At 37.5% G+C, this 14,524-nt stretch overlaps 1 protein-coding gene across 1 annotated transcript in view; it reads left to right on the top strand.

The window, feature by feature from the left end:
- Nucleotides 1–14,524, top strand: part of DNAH11 (dynein, axonemal, heavy chain 11) — a 436,577-nt gene that overhangs the window by 123,500 nt on the left and 298,553 nt on the right. The gene's annotated exons all lie outside the window — the stretch shown is intronic.

Below are 14,524 nucleotides of genomic sequence, written 5' to 3'. Positions count from 1 at the left end.
TTCCTCTAGTCAAGTTCCAATTATCAAGCCATCAAGTCTAGGTCAGATGCGTTGTGTCTGCAACTTTGGATGTTCTTGTGCATCTCCCTCACTTCATATCAGCTGGATGCTTCACTCTCAGCTCTAGCCCACTGTGGTTATGTCCTTCCATGGGCTCTGGAGTCCCCAGGTCTCACCACACTTTGGACCAACCATCTCTTCCTCTTCTCTCTCATCTCCAGGTCAACAAGAGTCTATGGACTGTTTCTTCATTGCTGCCTTTCCTCCTCTTTCACTCGCCAGTAGACCAGTGTGGTCACCAGCAAGCTTACATGCCTGCTCATGTGTTCCCTTTGAGTTTCAGTCTTGTATATTATTTTTGATAAACAATTACTTTGCACATTTTTTTCACCCCATTTGTTATTTTTGAGTTCAATTATTCCTATATTTTATCTTTTATTGGTTTGTGCAGTGATGGTGTATAAGAAATATTCTGGTCCCTTGTCTTTATTTTAACTTCTTTTCTTGATAGTCTTAAAACCTTCTCATTCTATTTCCCCTGTCTCTTAACCGCTATTTAATACTTTTCACCTCTGCATCATTTTTTTTTGCTGCTGCTGCATTTAAATGCCTTCTTAAGTTTATTTTCAGTTCGTTAACTTTTGGTTCTTGTAGTTTAATGATTAAGAGAAATTGAAGATGAGATTATTTAGGTTCAAATCTCAATTCTACTATTTATTAGCTGGTGTGACCATAGCAAATAACTTAATCACTCTGTGTCTCTGTTTCATAACCTGTCAAAGGGATAATGATAGTGCTTGCATTATTGCATTGTCAGAAGAATTAAATTACTTAATATATGTAAAATATTAGTTTTAAATGCTTAGCACAATGTAAGCACTATACCAGTGAAAGTATTAGCTGTTCTTGGTACAGTATGATGACAAGGGTGTCTAGTGTAATACATACACAATTCATTCAATAGGTTTCCCCCATTATTTATAATTAAAATGGTTAAACCTGCAGGAAAGGTGAAAGATTTGTAATGATGTGTTTGCCCACCAGGTGGATTTCATACTGAATTTTTGGTTTACTTATTTATGTAAAGGCTCCCCTTTGCCATTTCATCTTATGCTTCTGATGTATTTAAAAAGAAGTTTCAATCATCAGAAATCTTCATTCCTGAACACTTCATACAAGTCAGTTTCATGAATTTAATGTCAGTTATTGTATCTGAATTTCCTAAAGTTGCATTTGGTTCTTTAAAAACTCAGTTTTATAATGAACTATTTTCTCATTGTGTCTTTAGTTAGTCTTATTTATAGTTTATTTAGTCTTTAAACTGTTCTATTAACTCTAATTCATTTGAGGTCAGTTTTTAAACTGAGTTTGTTTTTTGTATGTTCATTTTTTGGCTTATCTTTATCTAGGTTTTCACTTCCTGTCAGAATTCTGGGTGTCCTGGGTTTTTGCAAATGTCCCTATGTGTTTCGTTTTTCGTTTTCAGATTTTTTTCCCCTCTCCGTTTCCATACAGGTCTTGTGAGTTCTAGATTACTTTTGTGGCTAACTACTCATTTAAGGATTTAGATTGCCTTGGCTTGGTTAGTTAAGATGCTACCACCAGAAATTTTCATGTCTTAAGGGACTTTTTTTTGATCCTTAGCTTCAAGATATTTCAAGCTCCTGTGTTCTGTCTCTGAGCTGGAGGAGAATATTTTTCTAGCACCTGTTATTCAACTGTGTAACACTTAATAAATCTCAGTTTCATGTTGATATAAACCCCCATGCATTGCTCTGGGGTTGTGCAAAACAGAACAGAAATGTTCAGTTTCCAAATAATAATTTAAACTTTAGTCCCCAGAAGTTTGGATCTCTATCCAAATCCTACTTAAAGCTGCTCTGGCATTAGCCTATTAACCTCTGTATACTGCTCTGGCTTTAAGGCACATTTCTTACACCAGGGAAACACGCTTTCTTCCTTACTCCTCTTTTCATCTCTGGTCCCTCTTTGTTCCTTTTCTTTTATCATCTCTTTCTCTCTCAAGTTTGGTTATATACTTTGCATGTGGGTGTGTTTTATTATAGTTAAAATTCCTCTGTGTTACTAACAAGTTTTCCATCTAAATTTAAAGCAGTATGTCACAAAATAGATTCCTGGTGTGTGTGCTATAGGATCAGCACTGGACTGGGAACCACAGGGTTGACAGTTCAAACCCACCAGCTGCTTCTTGGAAACCCTATACAGGGTTTCTGTGAGTTGGAACCTACTCCATGGCATTCAACAACAGCAACAACAATTTTGCCAAATCATGTATTACTATTATTATTATTAATTAATATTAGCTGTTGGCATTCTAATTTTGAACTATCATAAACAGAACTATTGCTTTGAGTTGGAACTGACTTGACAGCACTTAACAACAACACTACAAACATATACATATATTTTATATGTATATACATATATTTTATGCATACTTTTCTCTATTTTTCAGGAAAAAGTCCCAGAAGTAAAATTGTTAGGTCTAAGAATTTACCAGTTTTCAGCCTTTGGAAGATAATGCCAAATTTACCTTCTATCAGTGTATGAGAAGTTTCTGCTCCGTCCCTATTATCAATACTGGGTTACATTATTCTTTTTATTCTTGTAGCTAAAATTGGTCACACACTAATAGCTTTGGCTTATTTTAGTTCAAGAATTATATATTGCTTTTCTTCAAGTTGGATGAGGATTAAAGCAAGATATAATTTATGAAGAAAGTATATAACTGGTTAGTTATGAAACACTTGTGCTATGAATGAAATGTTTGACAGACCAGCCAAACAGATGCTTTCAATACAGTATTTTAGCTTTGTGACTTGTACAAATATGCATATTAGAAAAGCTAACATTTACATACTATTAAAGCTGTGGTTTGGTTCAGGAAAAGTGTGTGTTCAAAATTAGAACACTTTCACTTCTGTCTCTCTTAAAAAGAATGTAAGCATCAGCTGAAGTTCTAATATGGGCTGCTACCTGTAAGGTCAGCAGTTCAAACTCACCAGCCCCTCCTAGGGATACCAATACAGCACTGCTATGTGTCAGAACTAACTTGATGGCACGTAAAAAAGAGCAACCAGCATCTACCAGAGCATATTGTTGATTAAAATCACTCTTGCTAGTGTTGCGATCTTCAGTCCCTTAAAATTGCTCAATTTTAAAATGAAATCAGAATTGACTTCTTGGTCTACCTGAACAAGTTTTTTTTTTTTTTTTTTTTCTTTCATTCTTGTTTCCAAATTGCAGTGAGGAAAAGAAACTAAGGTAAGTATCTTAAACTTCTTTTCCCCATGACCAATTGTGTTTGTGTATTATTAGATAGTGTTGGGATTAAAGGTAAAAAAAAAATCTCAACTTTGGATATATATATCTCTTTCTTGGCAGAGTACAGAAATATGACAAATATAATACATGTAACTTCTAAGATTCTAAGGCTTTTTGGCAAAAGATTTTTTTTTTTTTTTTTTGAGGATAACATCTGGTAAAAATATTTTTTCCATGCCTCCTTTGTTATTGAATTGTGTGAAAATCATCAAAAGAGACATGGAAGCATTTTGGACTTTTAAAAAGTAGCACTGTGATTGCAGTGTGCTGTAACATTATGACCCAGAGCACTTTTGATAAGTCTCAAGATAAGCAATACAAAACTTTTTTCAGCTAACTATCAATTACCACAAATACTCAACAATGTAATAAAATTCTTATTGCTTTATATATTTGCCCACATTTGGTGTTGTCAGTCTTTTGAATTGTAGACATTCTAGTAGCTATGAAATAATGCCTAATTGTGCTTTTAACTTACATTTCTCTAATGTCAAAAGATATTGAGCAACATTTTTTGGTTTAGTGTGAAAGTTTACAGAGCAAATTGGTTTCCCCATTCAAAAATATACTTTTGTTTTGTGATATTGATTGCAATCCCTAAAATGTCACAGCACTCTTCCCATTTCCTCCCTAACTTTACCATTTCCTTTCATCCTTCTATCCCTTCTTCTGAGCTTTATTCCAGGGAAAATGCTGCCCTTTTGACTCCCCTACGTTTGACACTTTAGGGAGTGTGTACCTCCACGTTGTAACTCATGTTACAGACTTGACTATTTGGTGGAAAGTTGAATTCAGTTCAAGGCTCTCTGAAGGGGTCCTACCAGTCTCTGTTAGACCATGAATCGTGATCTTTTTATTTATTTGTAGGATTTTGAGTTCTGTTCCACATTTTCTCCCACTCTATCCAGGACCTCCTGCTGTGGTCCCTTTCAGAGCAGTCAGAAGTGGTTCTAGTTCTGGACTCCGGGTTGTAAAGGCTGGAGTTCACTTGGACATTTAGTCATTTCAACTGAATAGTTTCTTTGTGCCTTTGATACTCTCCAGTCTTCTTTGTATTGAGCAACTTTTCATGTGTTTACTGACAATTTATTCATCTTCTATCATGAAGTACCTGTTCAAGTCTTTTTCCTAGTTTTGCTTTGATGTTTTCTGAGTTGGGTATTTTGTTTCCTCATTGTTGACTAGTGTTTTGTTCTGTTACATAAATTCTTTGTCTGAAAATGAATAAACTATGTACCCATTTTCATAATGAAATATTTTTGAGTAGACAGTTTTCAGTTTTGGCGTAGTATTTTTTTTTATAAATTTTGTCTTTTATGACTTAGGTGGTTTTTTTCATTAGGTAGGAGAGAGAATTCCTTACCTAAGCTAATGTGATGATGATATTCTCCTGTTTCTAGATGCTTTATGCTCTGACTTTTATAATTAACTCTGTGATCCATAGATCCTTCCTTCCTTCCTTTCTCCAGTGAATGAATTTAGTACCTTGCTCAAAACTCATTTGATGTTGTATGGTGGTGGTGGTGGTAGTGTAAGGACCTAACTGATTTTACCTACCTAGAGACTGCTTGACTAAACTCTAGTCAGGCTCAGAAAAGCATTTTAAATAGACAAGGCCTCAGTTTTTAGTTCCCTCCAGAGACAAGGTCAATCTCCATTCTGTACATTAGCCTGAACATATCCTCCTGTTCCAGGAACGTGTTAAATCAGCTCATGCTGCCTTAGAATATCCTTTCACCCCTAGCAACAGCGGGAACTAGATACAGAATAGACAGGACCCAAGGCCAAATGCCAGATGTTTTCCTTTACCCTAGCCTAAAAACAAAGACCACCAGTACTGACCAATTAAACTGTAACATCTCATACTTTGCCAATTGTTAACCAATCAGAAATTGTATCTATGGTACTGCACAATTATGCCCCTAAAACCTTATAAAAACTGGCTTGTACTGTAAAGGGGGGTCGCCTTTGTCTCCTGCTTTTGTGAGTGAAGGTGGACCCCAGCACGTTGGCAAATAAACCTCTTGCTGTTGCATCGAACTTGAGTCCTGGTAATCTTTTGGGGGTCTCCTACTGGATAGGGCCATCTGGGGCCTAACAGTAGCGTGCCGTGGAGTCGGTTCCGACTCATAGAGACCCTTATAGGGTTTCCAAGGCTGTAAATCTTTACAGGAGCAAGAAGTCTCATCTTTCTCCTATGGAATGGCTGGTAGTTTCAAACTGCTGACCTTGAGGTTAGCAGCCTGACTTGTAACCACTACGTTACCAGAGCTCCTTTGATGTTATTTAAGTGAGTCTATTTCTAGACTTTCTTATTCCATTGATCAATTTTTCTGTCTTTACATAAAACCTACTACCTTAATTACAATTGCTTTATAATAAGCCTGGATATCATACTGTACAATGCCCCCCAGTGTTTTTATTTTTCCAAAGTTGTTTGGCTAGTTAGATGATCTGTTTTGTTTTTATTTCTGTATATGATTTAAAATCACATTATTTGAAAGTGCTCAAGTGGTACTGTAGGATAAGTGCAGAACTGCTAACCCACAAGCTCGGAGATTTGAGCCCACCAGCTGCTCTGTGAGAGAAAGATAAAGCTTTTTGTTCCTATAAAGATTTTCAGCCTCAGAAACTCCATACAGGTTTGCTATGGGTCAGAGTCAACTCAGTGGCAGTGAGAGTGAGTGAATTATCATTTTACCTGAATTCAACTTTTATTGAAATGAAATTAAACCAAAATAAAACTTTAGTAGATTGGACATCTCAACAAGAGTAGTTCTTGCTATCCAAGAAGATGGTATATCTCTATATAGTTCTTCAATTTTTCTCAACAATATTTCATTTTATAGTTTCTAGTATTGAGTTTTTGCTCATTTCTTATTCAATGTATTTTTAGATAGTGTATTTTGATACTATTTAGCATAGATTGATGTTTTAATTTTATTTTCCAGTGTATATTAAAACATTGATTTTTTAAAAAATATCTTATAACTAGGAATTTATTAAATTAACTTATTAATTTTAGTAATTGTTATTGTTTGGCTTTGTTTTTAGATGCCAAAAGATTTTTCCATGCACATAAATATATCATTTGTAAATAATGACAGCTTGCACAGCTCTTCCAGTGTCTCTGCCCTTTATTTTCCTATTTTGGATTATAGAATTGACTAGTACCACCAGTATAACTTTGAATAGAAATAACTCATTCTTCTCTTACTGCCAATCTTAAGGAAGACTGCATGAATGTTTCAATACTACGTGTAATTTTGTTGGTGTAATAGTTAAGTGCTATCGAGCTAGCTCAAACTCATAGTGACCCTGTATATGGTTTCTGAGGAGCAGCTGATTTGAATGGACTGCCAACCTTGTAGTTAACAATCTGGTGCTTATCCTACAGAGCCACACCAGGACCCCATTATAATATTTGTCATTGTTAAGTGCCATCAAGTTGGTTCCAATTCATAGTAATCCCATATATGGTTTCTGAGGCACAGCTGATGGATTTGAGGTGCTGAACTGTGTTTTGCAGTCCAGCGCTGATCCTACAGCACCACACCAGAAATCCAGTATAATATTGTTATTGCTGTTCAGTGCATGTCTGACCCTTAGCGACCCTGTATATGGTTCCCAAGGAGTGGCTGATGAGTTTGAACCATTGACTTTGAGGTTCAAACCAAATTTGCAGGCCAGTGCATTAGCCCACAGTGCTATACCAGGACTCCAATCAGTATAATATTAGCTATAGCTCTTTTGTATATGCCTTTCTCAAATACAGGCAATAAGTCGGTAACAGATAAGTTCTATTCCTGAATTTCTCTCTAGGTCTAATTTGTATGTAAGTTTAAACAAGTAGGGTTCTATCTAATGACAATTAGTCAAATGTTTGTAGTGTACTTTCCTATGCATAAAACAAAAACAAAAACATGAAGGAAACATGTTTTTATACCCAAAAACATTATTTAACGTAATAATACAATAATAATAATGTTCTGATCTGTGTCACAAAGTAGTTGTGTGAACCATTGTACACACCTCAGAATTTTAATATAATAGATTTTATGAAGATTGGTTCAATTAACTCTGGGCTTTATATAAGTGTGAAGGGGACTGTCTATAAAGGAAAATCCTTAGGATGCTGAGTACTACCTCAAGGTTTCATCTTGAAGCAGTAATGAACATTTTCAAATCTATTTTCATGATCCTGTGGTTTCTCTCCATTTGCCTGTAATTTCTTTCTTATGATATCATTACCCAGTTTTGGGATCAGGTCATGCTCCCTAAAAGGAGGTGGAAAGTTACATTCTTCTCTACTTTCTGAATTCATATAATATTGGCATTGTTTCTTATTTAAATATTTAATTTTAAAATCACTGGATAAATTTCTTTTGTAGATAAGTAAATGTTTAGCTTTTCTATTTTTTTTCCTTATGTCACTTTTGATAATTTGTGCTTTTCAAGGAATTTGCCCGTTTCACCTAAGTTAGTAAATTACCACTCACTGACCACATCTGGCATGTAGCAGTCTGCGGCTGCTTTCATGTTGCAACATACTTGAGTAGTTGGGACAGAGACCCTATGACTCATCAACATAAACCATTGATTATCTGAATGCTTACAGAAAACATTTGCCCACCCCAGATATATGCTAGTCATAATATCTCAAATATTATTCCTTTAACATCTGAAGCAACTAATGTGAGGTCTCCTTAGGTCATTTTTGTTTTCTCTTGTTTTCCTAATTGTCTTTCTGGTGTTTAATTGTTTTCAAAGATGGAATCATTGATTTTATCTCTTATTTTGTATTTACTAATTTCTGTTCTTATTTTGGTTCCTTTCTTCTACTTACTTGGAGTTTGAATTGCTCATCTGTTTCAAGTTTTCCTAAAATGGAAGCATAGATTATTGATTTTCTACTTTTCATCTTTTCTAATACAAGCATTTGAAGGAAACCTTATAACTTGATGAGGAATCCCTGTAAAAAAAACCTGAAGAAAATATAAAACTCAATGGTGGAACATTAGATAGAATTATTAACATTAGTGTCAAGAATGAGGTGATTAAGCTCACTATCCCTGGCATTCATTGTTCAACTTTGTGCTGGTGGTTTTATCAATGTGATCTAAAAAGAAAATAAAGAAAACATTGGAAAAGAAGGCAACTAACTGAGATCCCATAATACCCTGCCATGAGAGCTTCAAAGAATGTGGGACTTGGTCCCTGTTTCATTTTCCTCTGCTCTAACCGTTGAAAACAAAAACTCATTATTTCTGATGTTGTTGAAGTTGACACACGATGTTGACACACAAGACTAGAGGTCGTGTTGCTATTGTTACGAGCCATCAACATTAGGTGTTAGCTGTCTTCAAGTTAGCTCAGACTCGTGGTGAGTGTGCTAGTTCTCTCGTGTACTGTAACAGAAATCCCACAAGTGGACAGCTTCAGCAAACAGAACTTTATTGTCTCACAATTAAGGTGCTAGAAATTCAAATTTAGGGAGCCAGCTCTCTGGAGAGACTTTCTCTCTGTATTGGCTTTGGGAGAAGATCCTTGTTTCCATTCAGCGTCTGTGGGCCAAGTGTGCCCTGGAGATCTCCCTATGTCTTAGAATCTCTCTTTCCCTGGGTCCAGGAGGTTCTCAGGCAGGGACCCTGTGTCCAAAGGACACGCTGTGCTCCTGGCTCTTCCTTCTTGGTGGTGGTAGGACCCTCACTCTCTGCTCACTTCTTTCCATTTCTCTCTTGTAAGATAAAAGGTGATGCATGGAAACTCTCCTTTGGTCAGATCAGGGCTGTGACTTGAGTAAGGGTTTTGCATCTCACGCTAATCCTGCATCATTGATATAACAAACTTAACCTAATTCTTATGAACATAACTTAATCCTACCTCATTAACACCTCCAGGGCAGGATTTGCACATCACAAATGAAGGCTAGTTACATCAGATGACACCATGGTGGGGTGGGGGTGGGGGGCTGAATATATCATTACAGAAGTACCAAGTTATATCTTTACATAATTACAAAACTGCCAAACTACATGTCTTAGGTTGGGTTCTCTAGAGAAACAAACCCAGTAAAACTTATATATGTGTATCTAAAGAGATGTCTATATCAAGAAAATGGTTCACAAAGTTGTAGTGGTGAGAGAGTCCCAAGTCAGGGTCAGATGAACCAAGATTGGCAGATCAGATGACAGGCAGGCAGGTCCAACAGAGAGGTAATAGGATAGGTCACTGGCTCAAGTCCAGACAACCAGGGAGGATGAGCCAGATGCAAGATCCAGACCCAGCAAGGAGCAAGCAAGCTTTGCCTGCGTATCTAATGTATTGGAAGCAGGTCAGACCCTTGAGGAAACATCCTTTCAGTTGATCTTCACTTGCTGCACATGGTAGACCTTATCATAGAATTAATTACATTATACAAGAGCTCATTATGGGGGAAACTGCATCTCAAGTGAGAAACCACTGAGAATCTTGGCCTAATTAAGTTGATACAAACCCGTAACTATCATGCTTCATCATTATGTATTTGCCAAGCCAAAAGGAATCATGAGTTGGCTGAGTTGACACATGTTTTGGGGCCACATAGTTTGATCCATGACAGCAACCGTATAGTCAACACAAGTGCTGCCCAGCAGTCCTATGCCAGCTTTATGATTCTTGGTGCAGCCGAGTCCACTCTGGTGATTGTTGTGTATTTTGAGTGCTCTTCAACCTAGGAAGCTTGTTTCCCAGCACTGTAGTGGCCAGTATTCTATGGTGATCCCAGAGGGTTTTCCTTGGCTAGTTTTTGGAAGCAGATCATTTAATCTTTCTTCTTTTTCTTAGTCTGGAAACTCCACTGAACCCTGTCCACCAAGTTTCATAGGACCGTTGTGTTTAAATAAGATTATACACACACCCACACATGACCCTCAGTTGGTGTTTGCCTTCCTCTATGGATGTATGTGTCTCTTTATCTATGCTTCTCTTTATATAATTCCAAAGTGACTAAGTGTGGATTCCACCCTACAGTGGTATAACCTCAATGGAGTGGCTGATGACATTATATTAGATTGCATTATGGAAGGTGGTGATATTACACTATATTCGAAGGAAGGATGCACTCAACAACAAAAACAGTAATTACTTTACATTAGATTGCACTTAGAGGTATAGAGGTTAGGATTCTAACACACGCTTTGGGGGGATACAGTACAGCCCCTACAGTGGTCTGAGGAGATGAATTTGAACTAAGATTTGAATGATGAGAAGAAGGCAACCATGCAAAGATCAGAGGAAGCTGACTGCAGGGAGATGAAATAGTTGCTGTGGTCTTGAAGCAGCCCTGATAGGGAACAAGGAGAAGGCCAGTTGGCTGGAATGAAGTGAGGAAGGATGAGACCAGTGTGAGGACATGGGTGACCTTTTCACCCAGGAAAAGGAATTTGGATTTTATTCTTAAGTAGGCTTTTTTCTTGTACTTTATCTACAGCTAAGGTATACCATGTAAGCAGCTACTAGAGTTTCCAATGGGTGTAGGTAAGACTTCAGGCAAACATTCTTGACATTAGAAAATAAGGTAACAACATTGTTGTCATGAAGGGCAAGAATGAGTGCAGATTGCATTGTTGGTGTTGTCAAGTACTGTGGAGTCTTTTCCAACTCATAGTGACCCTGCACAGGGTTTCCGAGGCTGTAAATCTTTACGGCAGCAGAACACCTCATCTTTCTCCTGAAGAACCACTGGTAGTTTCGAACTGCTGACCTTGAGGTTTGGCAGCCTGACTCGTAACCACTACACTACCAGAGCTCCTTGAAGATTGCATAGTATGGTATATATATATTTTTAAATCTGCCACGGAATGTTTTATGTGTCTCAGACAATAAACTTATCTACAATTATTGCATGGCCATGTAGTAATTGCTGCCTGGTACCATACCCCAGATAACACATTTTACAAGTACTATTTATTTTTCTGGGAACAGAATTTTATTACCTACAAAAGAGCATCATCAGGGAAGGTTTAATCTTGACAGACAATCTAGAGCCCCAATATATGATGCTTTACAGGTATCATTGATGAGAAGTACTTTTAATCATCTTTCATTTGAGGGAATTTCCTTGAAAAATGAATCAATAATGTAGAAACCACAGGTTGTGGGAGAAGACAATGCATGTGTTACCATTTGAAGATATAAATGTTCTCACAGGGCATAAGATTTATTACTGTTGTTTAAATCAGCCTTTTTTTTTTTTTTTTTTAAACCAAATGCTCGTAGCAGTGCAAGATTTGCAATTGTAAAAACTGGATATCTTGAATTAGATAAGGACATACTCAATGTCACAGTATCTCTTTTCTCTAACCAATATGTATGAATGGGCCTCAAAAAGTTTGTGGAAAAGTGGAATTGAAATATAATGGATTCTTTCCATGAACTTTCTGAAGCTTCTTCATGTATAAGTTTTGTTTAGAAATTTAAGCATGCATGGACTGTTATTGTACATGCATTCATTCATTTGTTTATCAAATGCTCACTAAGCACCTACCACTGGGCAGATAACTCTGCAGTGGTTCTGGTTCCTTAATTCGACCCAAAAGGATCTGTGAGTGTTATGGATGGTTGTCAGGTGCAGCATGAGAAAGAAAGACATAGAAAACAAATAGAATTTAGGACTTCTAGGTCCCAGAAAGGAAACAACAGTATACCTCTAAGTAGGGTCACACAGGAGTTGCAACCAGGAGTAAGGTGCAACTATAGGAAAAGGCTTATATGTGGAAAGCAGGGTGGGGTCTCAGGGTTAGTGTGTGCTGAAGTCTTATTGGTCCATTTAAGGTTTCTAATGCATTCACACAGGAGAAGAGATACATTTTATCATGAGGAATCATATGGACATAGCCAGGAATGGCAAGGAGTAAGTACAGCTATAGAGACTGGGCAGACCATAGCATCAGGGGCTACACCGTGGGCAACCTTACAAGGTATGGTCAAGAAGGCAAGTTAGAAACTCTAACTGTGGGTAGACTGGCAAGATAGGAATGAGCATTTCAGAAACTGGGTGAAAGGGAAAGCAAAAGGAATTAATGGATGTCTAGGAGTCCTGGTGTGGCATTATGGTTTAATGCTTTGGACTGCAAAGTCAATTTGAATCGCAAGGTCGGTGGTTCAAGCTCAACAGCTGCTCCTAAGAAACCCTATACAGGGTTACTCTGGGATGGTACAGACTCAAGGTAATGACGTATAGCAACAACAACAAAGGCAGCAACTATGGAAGTCACACTTGGCTTCTGACATCTGGGTCTTAATGACATAGACACACAGCTTGCCTTTGTAGAACCTACAATTTAGGAGATGATGTTCACTGAAGTTATCATATCTGAAATAATGGCCACATCCACTTTTATTAAAATTTAAGTACTTTTATAGATGTTTAGGAATTAAAAGTAGATTGAATGCCTACCTATGAATCTGTTATATATCCTGATTTTCTAAAATAGTTGTTTTGTATTTCTTTGAACCAGTGTTCCACTGTGTCTGATTTTCAGACTCTCTGAAATGCTCTTTGTACAGCTACAACTTCTCAGACATGAGGAGGTGGGTGGGCTGTATGGAAGCTGGTACACTGAGTTCATGTGACGTAATGGGTAAGCAGGGTTTCAAACTGGTTCTTCCCAGTTCAGACATGGCCCAGGAAGCAAAAATGGAACAGAACCAAATTTGTAAAAATGTGTGTGCACCAGTATAGTAATTGTAATGTGAAAAATTATGGTTGATTTCCATGACACAAGCTTAGTTTCCTTCCTAGAAAACAAGGACAGTGTGCATGTGTGCATAACAAGTCTCGTGATTGATAGAGTCAGAAACAATGGCGTCTGGTCCAAAGATGGCAGCCAACTGCTCTACGTGTCACTCCCCAGAGTCCAGTAGTAATTCGGCCTTCCACATTATGCTCCTGAAAGGGCTTACTGCACTTCTCAGTCTCCCATTCCAGGACTTCGACCCCTACTTTTTCCCATTCCCATTCTTGTTACTGTACCTCATTTTATAAACTTGAGTCTTTCCTGGATTTTGCTGCATCAGCTATGACTGAACAGATTCAAGCCGGTTTAAATCTCTACAGGTAGGGAGCTCAGTCTCTGCAGTTAAATTCCTTGGATTATGGGTTAACATGCTGGCTACAAAGTCAGTTTGACCCACAAGGTCGGCAGTTCAAGTTCACCATCCACTCCTCAGAAACCCTATACAGGTCCGCTATGGGTCAGAACCTACTCAACAGCACTTAACGACAACAACAACCCTGAAGTAAGGCTGGAATATTTCTTTACAATTAAGTCTTAAGGAAGGCAGGGGTTAAGTGCTGTTGAGTCGATTCCAACCTATAGTGACGCTGTATAGGGTTTCCAAGAAGCAGCTGGTGAGCTTGAACCACCAACCTTGCAGTTTAAATGACTTTGCAGTCTGACGCATTAGCCCACAGCACCACACCAGGAGTCCTTGTTGTGTACTCATGCCAACACAATGACCAGCCAATGTTTACAGTGTCTTTCAAATCTTTCCGACCTCAATTCACAACAAGAAATATTTTCTGTTAGATTAAGTTTACACATGTATGTACACACTTAAAAAATGAACATTTCATAACATGATACATACTTTTGCTGCTTTTTGTTGTTCTTAAGTGCCATTGAGTCTATCCAATTCATAGCAATCCTTCTAGGGAGCAGCTGGTGAGTTTGAACTGTTGACCTTGCAGTCCAGTGCTTTATTCCACAGCGCTACACCAGGATTCCTTGCTACCTGTAAATGTGCACAATATTTTTGTTGCATTTGAATCCATATCATTTCATTCCATTTTTTCATCCTATGAAAAGAGACCAACAGTTTGACAAATACTGACCTGAGAGATTGGTATACCTAAACAAGAATAGTAATGAGAGTTAGAAGAGCAACGTAGGCTATCCTTTAGCTCTCGCTGTTTGCTATTTTCTCAGTATCCAGTGCCCTCTCCTACTTAAAATAAAACAGAACACAAACTACACACACACACACTCACACACACACACAAAAGCTCATAAACACTCATGAGTTTCTTTGTCAAGAAACAAATAATAGCTTGGAATTTATGTTTTTCCACAGTTTTAAAGTAATTAGCTTAATTTGACATTTTAAAACTTGGAGTTGTTTTTGTTCCAACTGTGTT

This window comes from Chrysochloris asiatica, unplaced genomic scaffold (genome assembly GCF_000296735.1).
Source record: "Chrysochloris asiatica unplaced genomic scaffold, ChrAsi1.0 scaffold00006, whole genome shotgun sequence".
In the NCBI taxonomy this organism is placed as follows: Eukaryota; Metazoa; Chordata; class Mammalia; order Afrosoricida; family Chrysochloridae; genus Chrysochloris; species Chrysochloris asiatica.
This window is presented reverse-complemented; position numbering and strand designations above follow the sequence as displayed.